The sequence below is a fragment of the Antechinus flavipes genome, chromosome 3 (assembly GCF_016432865.1).
Source record: "Antechinus flavipes isolate AdamAnt ecotype Samford, QLD, Australia chromosome 3, AdamAnt_v2, whole genome shotgun sequence".
Lineage (NCBI taxonomy): Eukaryota > Metazoa > Chordata > Mammalia > Dasyuromorphia > Dasyuridae > Antechinus > Antechinus flavipes.
Window position 1 is genome coordinate 204458126 of NC_067400.1, and position 18550 is coordinate 204476675.

The 18550-nt window shown below is 36.7% G+C and overlaps 1 protein-coding gene across 2 annotated transcripts in view; it reads left to right on the plus strand.

Moving 5' to 3' along the window:
* Positions 1-1996: 1996 nt before the first annotated feature.
* The window catches only part of ACE2 (angiotensin converting enzyme 2), a 73354-nt gene continuing 56800 nt past the window's right edge, over positions 1997-18550 (plus strand). Inside the window, exons 1-2 of one of the 2 annotated variants that reach the window (XM_051984467.1) lie at positions 1997-2073; positions 7176-7269. The gene's annotated coding sequence lies outside the window, so the exon portion shown is untranslated. Of the gene's footprint in view, positions 2074-2176; positions 2196-7175; positions 7270-18550 lie in introns of those variants that run through there. The other variant, XM_051984466.1, reaches the window with a different exon arrangement.

The window sequence follows — 18550 nt, forward strand, 5'->3', positions numbered from 1 at the left end:
GAAATAAGTTACAGTTATTGTTCTTATTTTGTGTGAGGCACATAGTAAGCATTGTATAAATGTTTGCTATTTTTATCACCATTATTATTATAAATTACAGGAAGGATATCAAAATGCTTTGGAAGAGAAAGTTCTTTACTCAGAGCTCCCTACATGGATAAAATCACAAATCCAGAGATGAGATAGAGAGAAAGATGAATGAATAGACAAATAAATAAATAAATAAGTGGATAAATAAATTAATGAATAAAAATAAGGGAAGGTGCTATGTTAGATGCTGGTAATACAGACAAAAACAAAACTGTCTTCAAGGAGCTTACATCCTTTTACAAAAAAAAATAATCATAGAAGATATATAGATACAAAGTAAATGCAAGAACATAATTTTGGGGGAGGCACTGGCTACAGGGGTGGAGTAGGGGTGATCAGGAAAGGCTTAGAAGAGAACATTGGAATCAAGCTGTAATGACGGAGAAAGTGAGCAAGACAGAAATTAGAGAACAATTTAGTAGTTTATTAAGTGGAGAGATTTTCTGGGACCAAAAGGATCCATAGTTGGTCCCAGGGCTGGACGACACTATCATCTCAAAGAATCCAGCACTAAGTATCAGAGAGCAAGCTTTTTTATAGGATAACAAGAACAATGACATAATGGGGGAGATACCTGGATGGGGATAACCTCATGGCGGGGAGGCACCTAGGATGATATAATGGAAAGTACTGGAGAGGCTCCTGATATTCTAAAATGGATAAAGACCTTTATCCCAGTAACATTAAGAGGGAATAAGTATAGCCTAAAGTCTAAGATATAAGACCTTTATCATATCAAACTTTGAGAGGGAAAGGTTATAACCTGAAACAGATTGGACTATGGGGAAACTAGGTCAGGACATCAAAATGGAACTGTGGCACAGCAAAGCTTAGAAGGAAGCTAGTGCATTCCTGAGGCTACTAGGTTGCTAAGTGCATAGAACACCAGGTCTAGAGTTATGGAGACTCATCTTCCTCAGTTTAAATCTGGACTCAGACACTTATTAACTATGTGATCTTGGATAAGCCACTTAAGCGTGCTTGCCTCAGTTTTCTCATCTGTAAAATAAGTTGGAGAAGGAAATGGCAAACCACTATTGCATCTTTTCCAAGAAAACCTCGAATGAAGTCATGAAGAGTTGGATGTAACTGAAATGAATGAAAAAAAGATATTCTTGTAGAATGCTGCAAATCCATACCTTTGATATTGGAATTCTGTTTCTATTTTTCCCCTCATAAGATCATAGCTCTAGAGCTGAAAGGAACCTCAGAGACCATTTAATTTAACCTAATTTTACCACTGAAAGTGTCAGAGAAACATCCTTATTTGCATAAAGCAAATAAATAAACTATAGACTCAGATCTCAAGCAGTGATGGGAGAAAGAAGATTTTAATTTTTTTTTAATTGATACCTTTTGGGTTTTTAAACTGGTCATTTAATAAATAATTTCTTCTGAGCCCCCATCCTCCACCTCTCTCCAGTCCATTTGAGCTTTCCCTTTAAACAAAGAAAAATAATTCAGCAGAATCAACTGACAGGAACAGCATGTTCATAACTGGCAACATATGTAATAATTGCAATTCATAGGATTCCCCTACATCCACTCCACCCCTAACCTCCTATTGAGAAGAGGTAGACAAGCTGTCTTTTCCAGCTTCAGAAACCAAGATAAGTTCTTGCAATTTATCTGAGTACAGTTGCTTTTCAGTGGAGTTTTATTTTATCTGGGTTATTGTAGTCATTGTGACGGTTGTTGATGTTCTTGCCACAAGTCATCTATTGCAAGGATCTCTTCAGTGGAGGCCTTGGACTGACCCCAAGAGAATTATGGTTTGATTAACAAATAAGAGAGTGGGAAGATTAACCAATCAGGACATCCTCTCCCATCACTAGCAGGTTCTCCCACAGAACTATACTTTTCCTTAGTCCCTAAACTTCCACACACTCTTCTCTTCTCTGGGTAATCCTCCTGCCTCACTCCTTTATAGCTGGCATTAGTATTACCAATACTTACCGGGGAATCCACAGCAGCAGCAACTGTGTAGGTACCACTGGAAATATTTACCTCACTTTCTCAGAAATCACATCCCTCCTTATCTACCTCAGATGGCTCTACAAGACAGGTATTCCTAGAAGGGAGCTTTGAGTTGAGGGCAATGACTGGTGAGTAGGAACCCTGCCCTACCCCTTGCACCTTTTTTCAACCACCCCCACCTCCGCCATCTCTATTTTGCTCTAGATGGGACAGAGAGTCAAACAGAATGAACAAGTATTTGTGGGCTGGGATCTTCACAAATCTCATGATATCATTTTTCCTCTTCATTCCAGATCACTATCTTGAGATGCTGCTCTCTTGCTACTTACCTGAAATATCTTCTTTGACTCTCTCAAAGCCTATTTAATCCAATTAGTTGTCAGATTTGGCCAGCTCTTATCCTCATAGGATCTCCAGCATCTGTTTCCTATTTTCCACTCACATAGCTACTTCCCTGGTTAATGACTTCATCACTTCTTTCTACCATTAATCTTTCCTGCCTCAGAATTTCCTTCTTTCTCCACACATCTGTCAAAGTAATAATCTTAATATAAGTCTAAACACATCAGTCTGCTAACCAACAAATCCAGTGGCTCCCTGTTAACTCTAGGATAAAATATTTAATCTTTATCCTTTTAAATTTTTAATTGTTATGATTTGTAATTATGTAATTATCAGTATGGTAGAATATAAATATACTTTGTAAATAAATAAATCTATGCATAATGAGAATACTTGTTCAAAATTGTTTGGCTGAGAAAAGTACACAATGAAATGTTTGGAGATTGCTGACTTACAGTATTTTAAAAGCCAACCACAGAATGAGGCTAAATGGCTTTTTTGCCTGGACATCAAGATAAAAGTGGATAATGGCCCAAACTTAGAAGATTAAGAATTACTTTAGAACAATGTGACAAGAAGATTTAAATGGTCTCATTTTTCTTACTATGATCTATGACTGATGCAGAGAGCTGAGGTGGGAATCCCCTTCTGGTCAGTACAGGTTCAACATGAAAGAATTCACAAATCCAAAATATTCATGGCAAAAAGGAAGTTTTATCGGCACTGCAGAAGTCAGCTTTGCTAAGAGACTCACTTCCTCAGTGGCAAGGTCCTGGTGGAGAAATAACAAAAGATTTTTCCTGCTGAGAAGAGGGTCTCTTCACAGCGGCCAGGAGTCCTGACAGGCAGCTACGCCAAGGAGAGAGAGGTTCCTTGATTATAGCACAATCCTGCTTTGGACAGTCTGCAAAGAAATGAGTTTAAAATTGTCCTTTATAGGAAATCTGAGACTGAAATTCCCAGTTGAAAAGAAAGCCAATGCCCCCAGGCCTGGATACTTACAAATATCAGGCTTAGATCGCCTAATTGAATGAAAATCACTTTGAAAGCTTTTTCAGCCTGAATGGGGAATCCAGTTTCCCAAAAAGATCAGTTGGAGAGTGGGGGGTGGAAGGGAGATTGATTTGCCTTAGAAAAGGCCCAGCTTGGAGCCTGGGAGACCCCAATCTCTCTTCTTTTGCAGATCAAAGGGGACATAATTTCAGTGATTATTTTATGCAATTTTTACAGAGTTCACCCTTGTCATGACTTTATGTAAAATTTAAAAATTTTCCTTCTATAGTTATGGCATCTGTTGCATAAAAAGGTTATGCATTTGTTAAATTTTTAAAAAGCTATGATTTGTGTTCTTCTCTGGTTTTGGTGTTTTTTTTCTCTCCGTAGTTTTGTTGTTTGTCTTTTAAATGAAGTTTTATTTATATCTTTTGGTTTTTTCCCATCATTCAAATTTCTCCTAATACTCTTCTCCCTTTCTCTTCCCAGAGAACCATCTAGAGATAAACATAACTAGAAATAAAACATATGGGCTATGTAAATAGATCTCATACATAACTTCTAACCTAAAAGTAATATTTTTAAAGAAATAACACAAAAAATCAGCATATCTGATCAATACATCAAAAAAGTCTTAAAATATGCGCAGTGTACCAAATCTGTGAATTTTTCACCTTTGCAAAGAAATGAGCAAAGTGTTTATCCTCTCATATTTCTTCTTGGTTTCATATCTTTAAAAAAATAAAAACTATTATCGTTGCAAGTCTAATAGGCTAGAGGTGGTCCAACCCACTTTTAAAATTCTGAAAGACCCAAATACTTGATATTCACCCCTTGAGAATTGTTCTCATTGTTTATGTTGGTGTTGAACAAATCCTCCATCCATGAAAGTGGTGCCCACTCCAGAGTCCACCAGACCTGTACTATGATCATAAGACCCACATTCACCTGGAGTAGGAGCAGCAGGGAGATGTGCATAGGCTTCTTCCTGAGCTGAAGCAGGAATATCTAGGTGAGATCAATCACTACTAAGATTCTGTTTTAGGAGAGTTACTTCTGTCTCTGAGGGGACAATTCTGGGTCCTTCTGAAAATTTCATTTCCATACTGCCATTTCTTAGCTATTTCATAAGATCATACATTTGCAATTGGTTGGAAGGAGGGAACCTGAGAGATTACTTAGTCTATTTTTTGTAGGTAGGGAAACTGAGGCTAGAAGAAGGAAAATGATTTGCTTAAAGTCATGTTGTTTGAACTTTGTTCTTGAAAAGGACCAGGACATTAAGAAGATGATACATTGTATGTGAGGCCATCTCCAGTTATCCTCATCTATATCTTGCCACTGGGCCCAGATGGCTTTGGAGGAGAGAGTGAGGCTGGTGACTTTGCCCATCCTCACTTAAATGCAATTCACTTGCAGGTCGTGGCATCACCTTTCTCAAGTCATGGTGCTCTTTGAGAATGAAGGACAAACAGCAACCTGTGAATCCCCACTGGGGATTCAATTGGTCAATTCCAGTTGGGCAATATAGTTCCTTCCTTCCTTCCTCCCTTTCTTCCTCCTTCCCTCTCTTCCTCCCTCTTTTCCTTTCTTCCTCCCTCCCTCTTTTCCTCCCTCCTTCCTTTTCTTCGGTCCACATAGGGGATTACACTCTTACCAGAGGGTACTCTGCCTAAAGGAAAGTAAATTTCAATTGTTGAAACTTCATAAGGTATCTTGGATTTTACAGGCTAGGACTGTCTTCAACCAAATCACTCTGACTCTCATTGATTGACCAAGAATAGGTCTCAAGCCAAGCCCCATTTGGTCATTGTTTGGGCTCTGAACGTCTCAGAGCAAATGTAAATAGGCCTGAAGTCATAGATAGAAATGAAAGAGGTGGGATTCAAACGCAAGTCTCCTTACTCTAAATTCAGCCATCTTTTCCACAACCAAACGACTCCCTGTTAAGTGCGAAAAGGGATTGCTTTAGGAGGCTTCCCCTCACTGGCAGTCTTTAAGTAAAGACCAAATAAATGCTTCTTGGGTAAGTTGTAGCAGGGATTCTTCACCAGATATTGACTGGACCAGATGGCCTCTAAAGTCCCTTCTAACTCTTGAAATTCTGTTATTATGTGAAATATGCAGCCAGGCTTCAGGATGTTCAAGATTATTCATTTTTAAAATAAACTATTCATAGTTTTTTTTCCATATTATTTAGGATACATGTAAGTATTTTAAACCATTACTGGTCCCAGATCCTTTTTTAGTTCAATGATACCACTTTTAAATCACATTCATGATTCTATATTAAGCAGGCAGACTTCCACTTTCTGAATAACAATAATAATGATATAGTTATAATAATTTAATAGCAATAATAATGATTCCCAGCATTTATATAGAACTTTGAGATTTACTAAGTACTTTTCGTATGTTACATCCTTTGACCTTTAAAACAAAGATTCCCATTTTACAGAGGAGGAGATTAAGAATGAGAGAAGTTTGGTTACTTGCTGACTCCACACAGCTAGCATATGTTTGAGATGGGATTTGAACCCCGGTGACTTAGACTCCCAAATTTAACTATACTATCAAGTTTTATGAATGAATTGTGTCCATTTATAAATTATTTGTTTCAAACTTGGAAAGCATTTTCCCATAGGAACAATATTTTAAAATTATGTTTACAGTATTAGGCCAGCCTCCAGGTGCCTATGTATACCTATAATATGCCATTTATGGGAGGAACTGGCCTCATACCTTTTGAAAAAGCACAGGTATTGCTGGAGGCATTTTCCCTGCTCTTGGCTCTAAGAGGGACAATATACCTACATGGTGTATGACTCCAACGCTACAGATCCTGGCCCTTTGGAGTACCTATGCTTCCATACCTTATATATCAGACCTTTTGAAACTGAGATATCACTGCTCAGCCCCATGACATATACTCTGCCTAAGACATTTTTTAATAAGGCAACTTAATAAACGAGACTTCTATCAAGGACTCATAGAATAAAGGAAAACAAAGACAAACACAGGGAAGTCCACCCAAATAACCAGACTTTCTGGTACAAAATTAAACTGCCACAAAGAGATCTCACTTCTTTTCTTGCTCTATCATTATCATCATCATCATTATCATCATCACAACCAATGTCAATGTGTCAATCACTGTACTAAGTGCTTGATAAATATTATCTCATTATACCCTTACAACAACCCTGGGAGGTGGATATTATTATCTTCATTTTATAGATGAAGAAATTGTAGTTAAATGACCTGCCCAGGATCACACAGCTGGTGAATGTTTGAAGACAGATTTGAACCACATCTTCCTGATCCTAAACTCAATGTTCTATCTACTGGACCATCTAACTGCCTCCAAAACGATCTTCCAAAATGTTTGATACAAATCACCGAAAGATATCCTATCTAGCCACAGTCCAGAAACTTGAATCATCTCCGCTTTTATTATCAGCCCATAGGCAGCTTCCAAGGGGGAAGAGAAGCTGTGGTTCTCATTAGAAGTTGCCTTCCTGTCTTACAGAACAATTGACCTTTCTTCAGGGTTGTAGAAAACTTCTGCCTGACCTATACAATGGGGAAAATCAATCTCTGGGGACCTTTTGGCTTGGCAACAAGGGTCTAGTTTGAGTATATACTATTCTGTTCAGTCTCTGATATACTTTGAATATTTGACAGGGGAAACTGAAATTTGATTCCAATAAAAATTAAACTTTTACTTTATTTTTTTTAATTGACAAGTATTTATTTTTTCTCTCTTTCTCTAGATTTTGAAACTTGCTTATGTATTATGGACAAGGACTAAGACCTGACCCAATTCATTGTCACAGTGATCCCTTTTCCATCCCACATCAAATTCAGGTAATAAAACTGACCATTAGGTTTTCCTAGAATATAAAAAAATATTGTTTAAATAAAAGACTGTTAAAATATCACAAAAAGGGGTTGGTATGAATGTAGCATCATTAATTGAAGAACAGTTTTCTAGGGCAAGTTGCTCCTAGATATGCAAACGGTTTTTTGGAAACTGGATTTGGAAAACAAGCTTTTGAAGTTCTTATGCCAGGGAAACTAGTCCATAGTTGAGGGCTTCCTAGTGTTCAGGGAAGCATCAAGAAGTTGTTTGATGATGCTATCAGAGGAAAAGGTTCTGATTTTCTAATTAAAGAATTAGGATAAAGTTTATTTGAGTGAAAGTTCAGGGTCAGGGATGGCAAATGAAATAATCAAGCAAAGGGAATGTAACCTGTGTCCCAGAATTTGAGGCTCTAGACTCATATAGATCGGGTTCAGTCTTGAAGGATTCTCAGTAATAACTCTATGCCTTATGCACTCCACTTCATATTTCCCCTGATTACATCAGGAGTTGACTCTTTTTTTCCCTATCTGGGGGTCTTTCTTGTGAACCTTTACAATCATCTCTACTTACATACTTTGAGTAGAGCTTGCCCTCCTCCGGAAAGGAATTTATAGTCAGTGGAGAGTGAAGCAAAATCTTTGTCTCTTCAAATCCTTTGTGTGTGTATGTATGTGTGTGTGTGTGTGTGTGTGTGTGTGTGTATACACTATATACACACACATACACATACATATACATACATACACATGCATGTGTATTTGTGAATGCATATATGTATGTGTATATATACATATATATGTGTGTATGTATTCAGTTTTCCATTCATGTCTGACTCTTTGTAACCCCATGAAGTGTGCTGGAGTTTTCTTACTAAAGATATTGGAATAGTTTTCCATTTTTTTCCCCAGTGTTTTAAGACCTAGATTAAGTGATTTACTCAAATTTATACAGCTAGTATCTGAAACTGGATTTGAACTCAGATTTTTCTAGCACTAAGCCCAGCTCTCTATTCATTAAACCATGTTGCTGCCATTTAGAGAGGGAGGGGGAGAGAGAAAGAGAGAAACACAGAAAGAGAGAGAGAGAGATGAAGCTAACCTTCAAGTGGGAAAGAATTGGGGAATATTAGGGAGTTCAGGAGCTGTTTCTTAATTTAAAAAATGATTGTTTTCAGTTAGTCCCTTCCCCCATCCACTTGAAGAAAAAGAAAAAAAAAACACTTGTTAATATATACTATATATTAATATATAATATGTGTATGTATATATATAACTAGATAAATAATTAGATAGACTAGATAGATATACACTATATATCTGTATATATGATTAAACAAAAGAGAATAGTTCATTGGCCATATCCAGTATATATATATATATATTTATATCACTCTGTACTCTGAATCCAATGGTCATCTGTCAGGAGATAAGTAGCCTGCTTTACCATCAGTCTTCTGGAATCATGATTGGTCATTGCATTGATTTGTTTTTACAATGCTGTTATAGTATAAATTGTAAGCCTTTTTGGTAGGTTCTATCTTCCCTTAGTACCTACATAGTCCACACAGCTCAGCACCAGCAAAGAATTATGTTCTGGTTGCTCTTCCACATGATATTTTCCTATTGCATCTGATACTTCTTCCTTTCATTCTTTTTGGAGCTCCTTGGAGAACTTGGGTCCCTATAGAAGTTGTATGAATGAGTGGGTCTGTCTCCAAGAGTCTATTTCCTTGGTACCTCTGCTTTTGTCTCCATCTGGCACCAGTGTCCTGGTGGGCCTGGCACTCTGCTACTTGGGTACACAGACTTCTCTCCAGAGTAACAATTGCTCCCTGGGTTTCACTTCTAATCCTGACTATCCTCTGTCCATTCAAACTCTGTGTAGTATAGAAATAATGAGAAGAAGCTACAAAGAAATAATTTAGGCTTAATATTAAAGAGGGGACCCCAAAACTCTGAAAATCCTTAAAGAGGAAAATCTCCTTTAACTCTGCCTCAGTGAGGGACCCTGCCCCAAAGGACAGTTTCATCTTTGTTATCTGGGTAGTCTCAGCTCAGTCCTGAAACTCATTGAATTCAATTCAAATTTTAGCCCTAGCTGAAATCCATCAAGGAGCCAATTTGGGACTCCACCCACAAGCCCCTTTTAGCTAAATCTCTCATTATAAAAAGAGCCAAACTAAAATCCTCTCTTTGTAGAGATTCCATACATGCTAGTTATACCATGCTTGGCACTCCAAGGAGCCTCTGTCCACTGGAATACTCTTTCCAGTGCCATCCTCTCTTTACCCTCACCTATTTCCCTAACCAGACTTTAACCTTACTTCCAATCCCCATAATAAACCTCTTTTATCAATCTAGGTTTTTGGGTCTGTAAATTCCTTTACAGAGAACCTCTGTGCCGGCAGAAGGGAGTCCCCAAAACTCTCTACACTTGCACCGAATCCCAAGGGGGTGCAGGGGAGCCAGACCTCTCCATTTGGCTCCTGAACCTGCCATTAGACCTTATCATTTAACTCCCTGACCACCAGAAACCCTAATTTCATTTGGGTTCCCTAAATCTAAGCCTCATCAATATCTGTAAGAACTTCTTAGAAATCAGAATTATTCAAAAGTAGAATGGGCTGGCTCAAGGAAGTAGTGGGTTTCCTCCTTATGGGAAATGTATAAACAGTGTCTTCGTGTTATGAGTATAGGATAGGACTAGATAATCTAGATACTTGAAATAACTCCATGGGGTAAGTTCTGTTTTTATTCCCATTTTACAGTTATTGAAACAGACAGAGCTAGTAAGTGTTCTAGTGTCCAAGGCCAAATTTAACCTCAAATTTTCCTGACTGCAAATCCATATCTCTATCCATTGAACCACTAAGATATCTCCAAAGGAGTACATTTCAGTCATGGGAGAAACCCTTTCTGTAGATACAAAAATGGGGGATAGAGATCATGAGTGAGGAACTTCAAGAAGTTTGTTTGTTGAATCAAGTTAAGAGCACATGCTTGCCATGTTAAAAAGGAGCTATTTATTTGCTGAATTTTGATGCCTAATTCAGGATTGATAGAACATAAGCTAATTGGTTTACTGTGGTCAGTCCTTCCAGCTGAGTATGATTAGACACCAGTACCCCAAGATAAATCTCTCTAATTCTCTCCTTGCTCTGTATAATGCTCTTGCTGTATTCTATTGCTGAAGCAAAAGTCATTTCAACATCATGGGGTGGAAGTATTAATAGATACCAGACCAAGCCCCATTTGATTATTGTTTGGATTCTGATTGGCTCAGATTGAATGTAAATAGCAGTCCTTTCTGCTTTGTCCAGAAACCTTGAAGGTCTTTTATTTCCTGATTATTTTATTTATTTATTCAGATTTTTTTTTTTGGGGGGGGGGGTGAGGTGAGGGGACAACTAGATAAAAGAAGAGATTCTTTGCCTCAATTGCTACCTAACCTTAATCTCTGAATGGATGCAGCCACTCTCAAACTGAGACATGTTGAACACCTTAGCTTAAAAAAAGACAAATTCATGCAATTCATCCAGAGCCATCTCCAGTCATCCTGATCTATATCTGGCTGGCTCTGGAAGGGAAAGTGAGGCAGGTGACCTTGCCCAGCCCTCCCTTACTTAAATCCTATTCCTTTGCAAGTCATGGCATCACCTTCCTGATGTCTTGATCCTCTTCCAGAACACAGGACAAACTACAAGGAGTTCCTGCTACCAGATTGTTATCTGTGACTTATTAGATTGTTGTATGGTAGAAAAAGAACAGGCTCTGTAATCAGAATTGGGTTCAAATTCCACCTGTGACATTTATTACCTGAGTGACTTTGAGCAATGCAATCAACTCACCTAGAACTCATTTTTCTTACTTGTAAAATGAAGGGATTCAACTACAATTGGAAATTTTTACTGGGGTCTATGAAGTTTTTGAAAAATATTTTGATGTAATAAATTTCTATGTAAATTTTATGTATTTTGTATATGAATATATGTATATATACATATATGTGTTATATATATAATATATGTGTGTGTTTGTTAGGGTATAGAGTACATATAACTCTATATTTCTGTGTGTGTGTGTGTGTATGAATATATACATATATTGTGTGTGTGTGTGTGTGTGTGTGTGTGTGTGTGTTAGGATACTGATAAGGTATATAAAACTCTCTAAATATACCTCTCTTTCTGGGTATATATGTGTGAGTATATATATATACACAAACACACGTGTGTGTGTGTGTGTGTGTGTGTGTGTGTGTTTTTTTTAGGGTATTGATAAAGTATATGTAACTACTTCTCTGTGTATATATGTGTGTGTATGTTAGAATATATATAACTTTCTATAATACCTGTCTTTCTCTCTCTGTATAGGTATGTGTGTGTCTCTTTATATGGGGTTATATGTATATATGTGTGTGTGTATATATAAACAAACATGCACATAAGGGATATGTGTGTGTGGGCGTGTTTTCAGTTAGGGTATATCTGTAATATATAATATGTATATAATTCTCCAGATCAACAAAAGGGTCCTTAACACAAAAATAGTTTGATAACTCTTCTAACACATAGCCGCTTAGGTCCCTCCAGTTCTTTATCTCTGATCCTAGATAAGCGCTAGAAAGTTTCCTGAAATGCATAGAGAAAAAGGATTTTGCCCAGAATCATGTAGCTAATAAGTGTCAGAGATGGTATTTGAACTCTGATCTTCTAACCACAGGCCACTATAACTGATATCCTTATATATTGCCCATAGGAAGTGCTTAATAAATGTGATGTGAATTAAATGTTCAAACCACCAATCCATATATTATATCCAAATAATTGTTCTATCTTGGGTTTGAGGTTTTTTCCAGATATCAGACTAGGGGGTTCATTAGTCCATTTGCAACTGTTGATCTAATAGTCCTTTGGAGACCCACTAATTCTAAAGTACTTAAAACTTTTTACACAGAGGATTAAGGTTAGTTACTCTGAGGCCAGGGTGAGTCACATATCCTACTTTCTTCATTCCTTTGCTGTTCATTGAAACAAGGCCTCAAAGGTCTCTGGGAGGGTCCATTCATTGAGTTACCTGTAAGGCGAAGTAACTTATTAACATGCAAAGAAGACTAACATCCTTCTAGAACACCACCAGGTGATCCATAGTGGCCAGCAAAGGTCAAAAGAATGCAAAAACTGGGGAAGTCAGAAAAATGTAATTTTTTTGCAGTAGCATGTTAAGAATGCTCCAAATATAGGCCCATTTAAATATTGAAGGATTATTAATTTAAATCTGTTTAATAACTATTATTTGCTTTCATATCATCTATGTACATCATTGCATATTCCAAAATACAGAGGAAAATATCATTTTATTATCATAGGGTGGGAACTCCCGTTATAGAAATTCCTATTGGGAACAACACATCTATCTATCAGTCTATTAAAAAAAAAAAGCATATCAAAGTTCACTTTAGTATTACCTTGATTGCAGGAAATAATGAGATTACTTCCTATAAGACAATGGCTTGAAACAAGCTGAGACAACAGATTAAGTAAAATACTATTTGCAAAAATCAGAAATCAGTGGAGGAGGTAGTAGTAATGTTGATAGAATTTCATCTTTTTAATATACTTGCACAACCGTTTGTTAATTCTTTTATTTTTTTAGAGCACACTTTTTGTTGTTTTTGTTTTTGCAACATAGATCCACCTTTTTAAAGTGTTTACTGTATGTCAGGGTCTACACTAAACACTACAATTATTATTTCATTTGATCCTTACAGCAATTCTGGAAGGTAATACTCTAATTATCCTCATTTTATAGATTAAGAAACCAAGGCATTAAGGGACTTGCCCAGAAGTTAAGGGTCACATAGTAAATGTTTGAGATCAGATTTAAACTCAGGTTTTCCTGATTCCAGTTCTGGAACTTTTATCTATTGTGATACCTACGTGACCCTATATATGTATATACACAACACAAGTATATAACAAATATAACACACCATACATATAACATACATCTATGCAAGGCATACATATGGATATATAACACATATAATCATATAACATATGAGCACAATCCACAAATCATATACATATATAATCCACAAACATAGATTGAACCCATATGTCATGTGTGTATACACACATACATATTTATATACTACATGTGTATGTATGTAGATCTACATATATGCACAGAAGTATATTCATATATCACATATGTACACATTCAGAGTCTTTATATTTGATAGTCCTATATTACTATAAAGGGTTTAAGTTTGATTTGAGAGTTTTTTCACCTCTCTTAACTCAGTCTTTATATAAGAAACCTGAGAAACTCTCTGTATTATACCATAGTGAGATATACTCTCTACCTGCAAGCACAAAGTTTATAATTTTATTATAAAAGAGAACAGAAAATTGAATCAGTGACCATTAGTTCCAACAATTTGGGAATTCATTTTCCCAGAGCAACTTATAAAAACAAACATGAGTGCTCTATAATCCTAGGCCTCTGTTAATGGCTTCTTTTTCTTTTTGTTGTTTTGTTTTTGCAAGACAATTGAGGTTAAGTGATCAGAGTCATTCCAGTAGGAAGTGTTAAGTCTCTGAGGTCACATCTGAACTCAGGTCCTCCTTACTCCAAAGTCAGAGCCCTATCCACCATCTTGCTGTCCCTGTTAATGGATTCTTTATCAGTTATTTTCTTATAAAGTTGGCAGGGCAATGGAGCCCTATCTCCTCCAGTAATAAGGCCCTTGTTCCATCAGAAGAAACATGTATATGAGCTGTCTTCATTTTGATCATTTAATTTTTGTTCTTCATTTGTCTTTTTCATGTTTTGATTTTTTTCTTACAGACAAATATGGCTACTGTGAACCTGGAAGTAATCATAGCTATACTTTCTTTTAGGATAAGGAAAACAACATTTTCTACTATTAGCAACTCTCATTTCCTTCTCCCTTCAAGATTTATGAAGTTCTTTCCTCACAACAAGCCTGTTAGATAAACATCATAAATGTTATTACAATTTTTACATATGAAGAAATGAAGTCTCAGAGAGACCAATTGATGTCTGGGGTCACACATTTCCTAAGGACCATGAGACTTTTTTTCAATTAAAGATCTTCAAAAAAAGAAAGTCAACCTCAGCAGTCCATTCTCAGAATGTTGAGAAACTCCTCAATAATTACAGGATATAATAAAGTCCAAGTTACTACAGCTTTAAAATGTAGTAATACTTAGGTAGGGGCAGCTAGGGGACCATGACATCAGAGAAATGATGCTGTGATATGCACACAAACTGGATTTAGATGAGGGAGTGCTGGGCAAGGTGACCTGCCTCACCTTCCCCCCTGAGAGTCATCTGAGTCCAATGGCCAGATATAGATCAGGACATCTAGAGATGGCCCTGGATGAAATGAGAGATCTTATCTTTTTAAGTGAAGGTCTTCAACAGATCTCAGTTTGGGGACATTGTAGATAAAGCATCAGGCCTAGAGTCAGGAAGACCTGAATTTAAATCCAGCTTTAGATACTTACTAACTGTATGACTTTGGGCAAGTCACTAAACCTTGCTCACCTCAGTTTTCTCATCTGTAAAATAAACTAGAGAAGGAAATGGCAAAAACAAACAAACAAACAAACAAACAAACAAAACCAAAACCAAAACAAACCAAAACAAAAAACCAGTATCTTTGTCAAGAAAACCCAAAATTGGGTCAAGAAAGAATCAGACAAGACTGAATAATAAGACTTAGGGACTAAGACTTTGGGAGGATACCCTGGATAGTCATAAACTTCCAAGCTTCAATTTAAGCCCAATTTCTCTCATTTAGAGATGAAAAATATTCGGACACTAAGTTGTAATTAATAATGGCTCCATGTTTCAATGGTTCTCTGAGAGGTAGTGTGTTATGATGAATGAAGAGCTTACTGGAGTTGGCAGAGACTTCCACTCAGTTACCTTCTTTGATGCATGCTGGCAGTGACCCTGGTCAAGTCATTTAACTTTTTAAAGCCCCAGGCAACTCTTCAATATTATAAATTGTGCAGTTTATCTTGACCTACATTGGCAGAAGAATTTTCTCACTGGGAACTCCCTATGTGGATAAAATCAGAGGTCGGTTTAAAAAACATGTTTCTAGGCTAAATAAACTCATCTCTTTTTATGTTTTTAAAAAAGTTATTAGTTTTGTCATTCTTTTTTTGTTTTTGTTTTGCCCCTGAACTCTTTTGAAATTATTCTTTCATCATGGGGCCCAGGATTGGACATGCTATTCTATTAAAGGATTGTACATATCTAGCATTTTGTATTTGTACTTTTATCTTCCTAGATAATTTTTATATACTTATTCAGGATTTCATCCTTTAGTACTTGAAAATCTCAGAAGATCATAAGATTTTGTTATTAATTTAGAACTAATCAAAATTTTGAGGGAGTAAATTGTATCTGCATGTTGGTTCAGGTTACAGATTTTGTTACAATTAAACCCATTCCATTCTATTCTATTCCACAAATATTTATTCAGTATTTTAGAGGCAGCTTATTGGCTCTGTGGCTGGGTACTGAGGCTCAAGTGAGGAAGATCTGAGTTCAGTTGTGGACTTATACATACTGGCTGTGTGATCCTAGGCAAGTCATTTAACCCCAATTATCTTGAAAAAACAAACAAAAAAGATGCTATCCTTAATAAGGGATAAATGATATGAACACTGATTTTGGACTGAGACAGATGTGGGATTTGGCAGCAAATAATATAGTTTGAGGACCAAAATAATGCATATGATGAAGATACCAGATGATGGTAGGTACCAAAAGTTGGGGTTTGGTCATGTGAAGAATTCATAATGGTCATTTTCTTTGGCAAAAGACAGATTTATTTAGGGGAAGGCATTACAGACAAAATGAAGAGATACAATAGATACCAGGAATAGTAAATATGAAATAGAATGGGATAATATAGAAAGAAAATATAATTAATGATGGAAAGGGGAAGTTCTCTAATGAAATTTGTCATTTACCAAGAGAAAGGAAACACTCCATGAGTTGGGACATGCCCTTAGCTGCAGGCTAAATTTTGAAAGGGATATAGCATCCCAAAAGAGTTAGCTAATTATAAGGAGGAGAAGTGGGGTTGGAAAGCATAGTGAAGTTACAAGAGATAGCATATGGTATGGGGGAATGGGAAAAGCTCTATGAGGCAGAATGCTGTGGAAGACTGATCCAAGGAAGGTAGCAGTCATGGAAAGAATGGCCCCTAAGTAGATTTCATGAGGAAAAGTTAACCTCAGGAACATGACTGGGATTCCTGACAGGGAATGGCAAGGTGAGACTGCTCAAGATCTTTACAGAGGATGGGTCTCAGGAATTTGACTTGGATTTTAAACTGGACCATCTCCCCAGAAAGCCTCCTATGGAGCTAAACTGATATCTATCAGTGCCTTCTTCTCCCTGCTGGCCTCAGGAATCAAATTCTTTTGTTTCTCTTAATCCAAAACACTATTCATGACCTCATCATTATAGGCTGGTTTTGATATTAGGTATGTGACTTTGAGAAAGTTATTTACCTCTGAATTTCATTTTCCTCATTCTGTAAAATGGAAATACTAATATTGCTAGGCCACTCTGCCTATATAATGCTGGATCTGCAATCAGAAAGAATGTATTTAAATCTGACCTCCAGAGGCTATGTAGCTCTGGAAAAAATACTTAATTGCTCTCTGTCTCAGTTTTCTCACTGGTAAAATGGGAATAAGAGCACCTACTTCTCAGTGTTGCTGTTGTTGTGAGGATTAAGTGAGATAATTGTCAAGTATTACAGTAAGGATTAAATAATATATTTGTAAATTCATATATTTGAATGCCTGACACAAAGTGGGTATTTAATAAACATTTTTCTTGTCTTCTTCCCTCCCACCCCTTCTATCATCTATAGGATTGTTGTAGTGAAGAAAGTTATTTGTAAATCTGAAAGTACTAGGTTAATATTTGGGAGCTATTAATTGATCTGGGCCTTAAATAAATAGGGTTCTAAAGAGTAGGATTCTGAAGATTGAGATAATGGTGGGAAAGAGAATTTTAGGTAGAAGGAACTGATTGAGAAAAGAAATAGAGGCAATAACATGCAGAAACTTGTTTAGGAAATGGCAAACAGTTCATTTTACTGGGTAAGCAAAGGATTTGAAAGAGAATAAGGTGATCCTGCAGGTTGGGAGCCAGAAAATAGAGGATCTTCAATGAGTTTAAATGTTATTCTAGACAACTGGGAGCCATTGAGGCATTTTGAGCAAGGAAGTATGATCAAAACTGTACATTAGGAGGTAATTTATGGAATGGTTTGGAGATAGAGGTAGGCAAGGCAAGGCAAGGTAAAGTAGGTAAGAAGTTATTGTGGTACCAGGCAACAGCAAGTGAAGGCTTGAGCTAAGGTATTAGTTCTGGGGATAGAAAGGAAGAGGGGAAGCCATAGAAAATAAATCAAAGGTAGAAACTGATAGGATTTGGCTACTTATTATATTGGGGCTAAGGAAAAGAAAGAATCAAAGATAATTGAGATTTCAAACCTGGGTGGCTAGGAGCATAATGATGCCATTAACAGAGTTTAGGAAGATAGGGTTGGTATAGATAAAAGTGGAGAGCGTAGAGTCCTAGAGGATGGGATGGAGAACATTTTTGACAGGTTTACCCCCTGAAAAACCAAAGGAAATAAAAACACTAGAAAGAATCATAGAAGCCATCTAATTTAAACTATATCCCCAAATAAATCTTATAACAATTTTGTTATTGTTCCATCATTTCTCAATTATGTCCAACTCTTTGTGATCCCATTTGGGGTTTGGAGTAGTTTGCCATTTTCTTCTCTAGTTCATTTTACAAATATGGAAACTGAGGCAAGAAGGGTTAAGTGACTTGCCCAGAGTCACACAATTATATGTATAAGACTGGACGTGAACTCAGGTCTTCCTGTCTCCAGTCCTAGTGTTCTAAACACTGCACCACATACTTGCCCAAATTTATAAAATACCTGGGCAAAAGGGGAAGAAACCAAGAAACTCACAGCTCTTTTAAATAGAATTTTATGGATATACATTCTTCATCATTTAAAAAAAAGATAATAATAACAATAGAAGAAGTTAGGAAACTGGTCACTTGCTAAACTAAGAAGTTGGCTTTGGGAGACTAAATTTAGAGAAAGAAAAAACTGTTTTAGAATAGCTTTTGTGGGTACAGATAAACTATATTGAGAGGGGATTGCACCACAGATAAGAAGGGGCCTCTGACAATACTT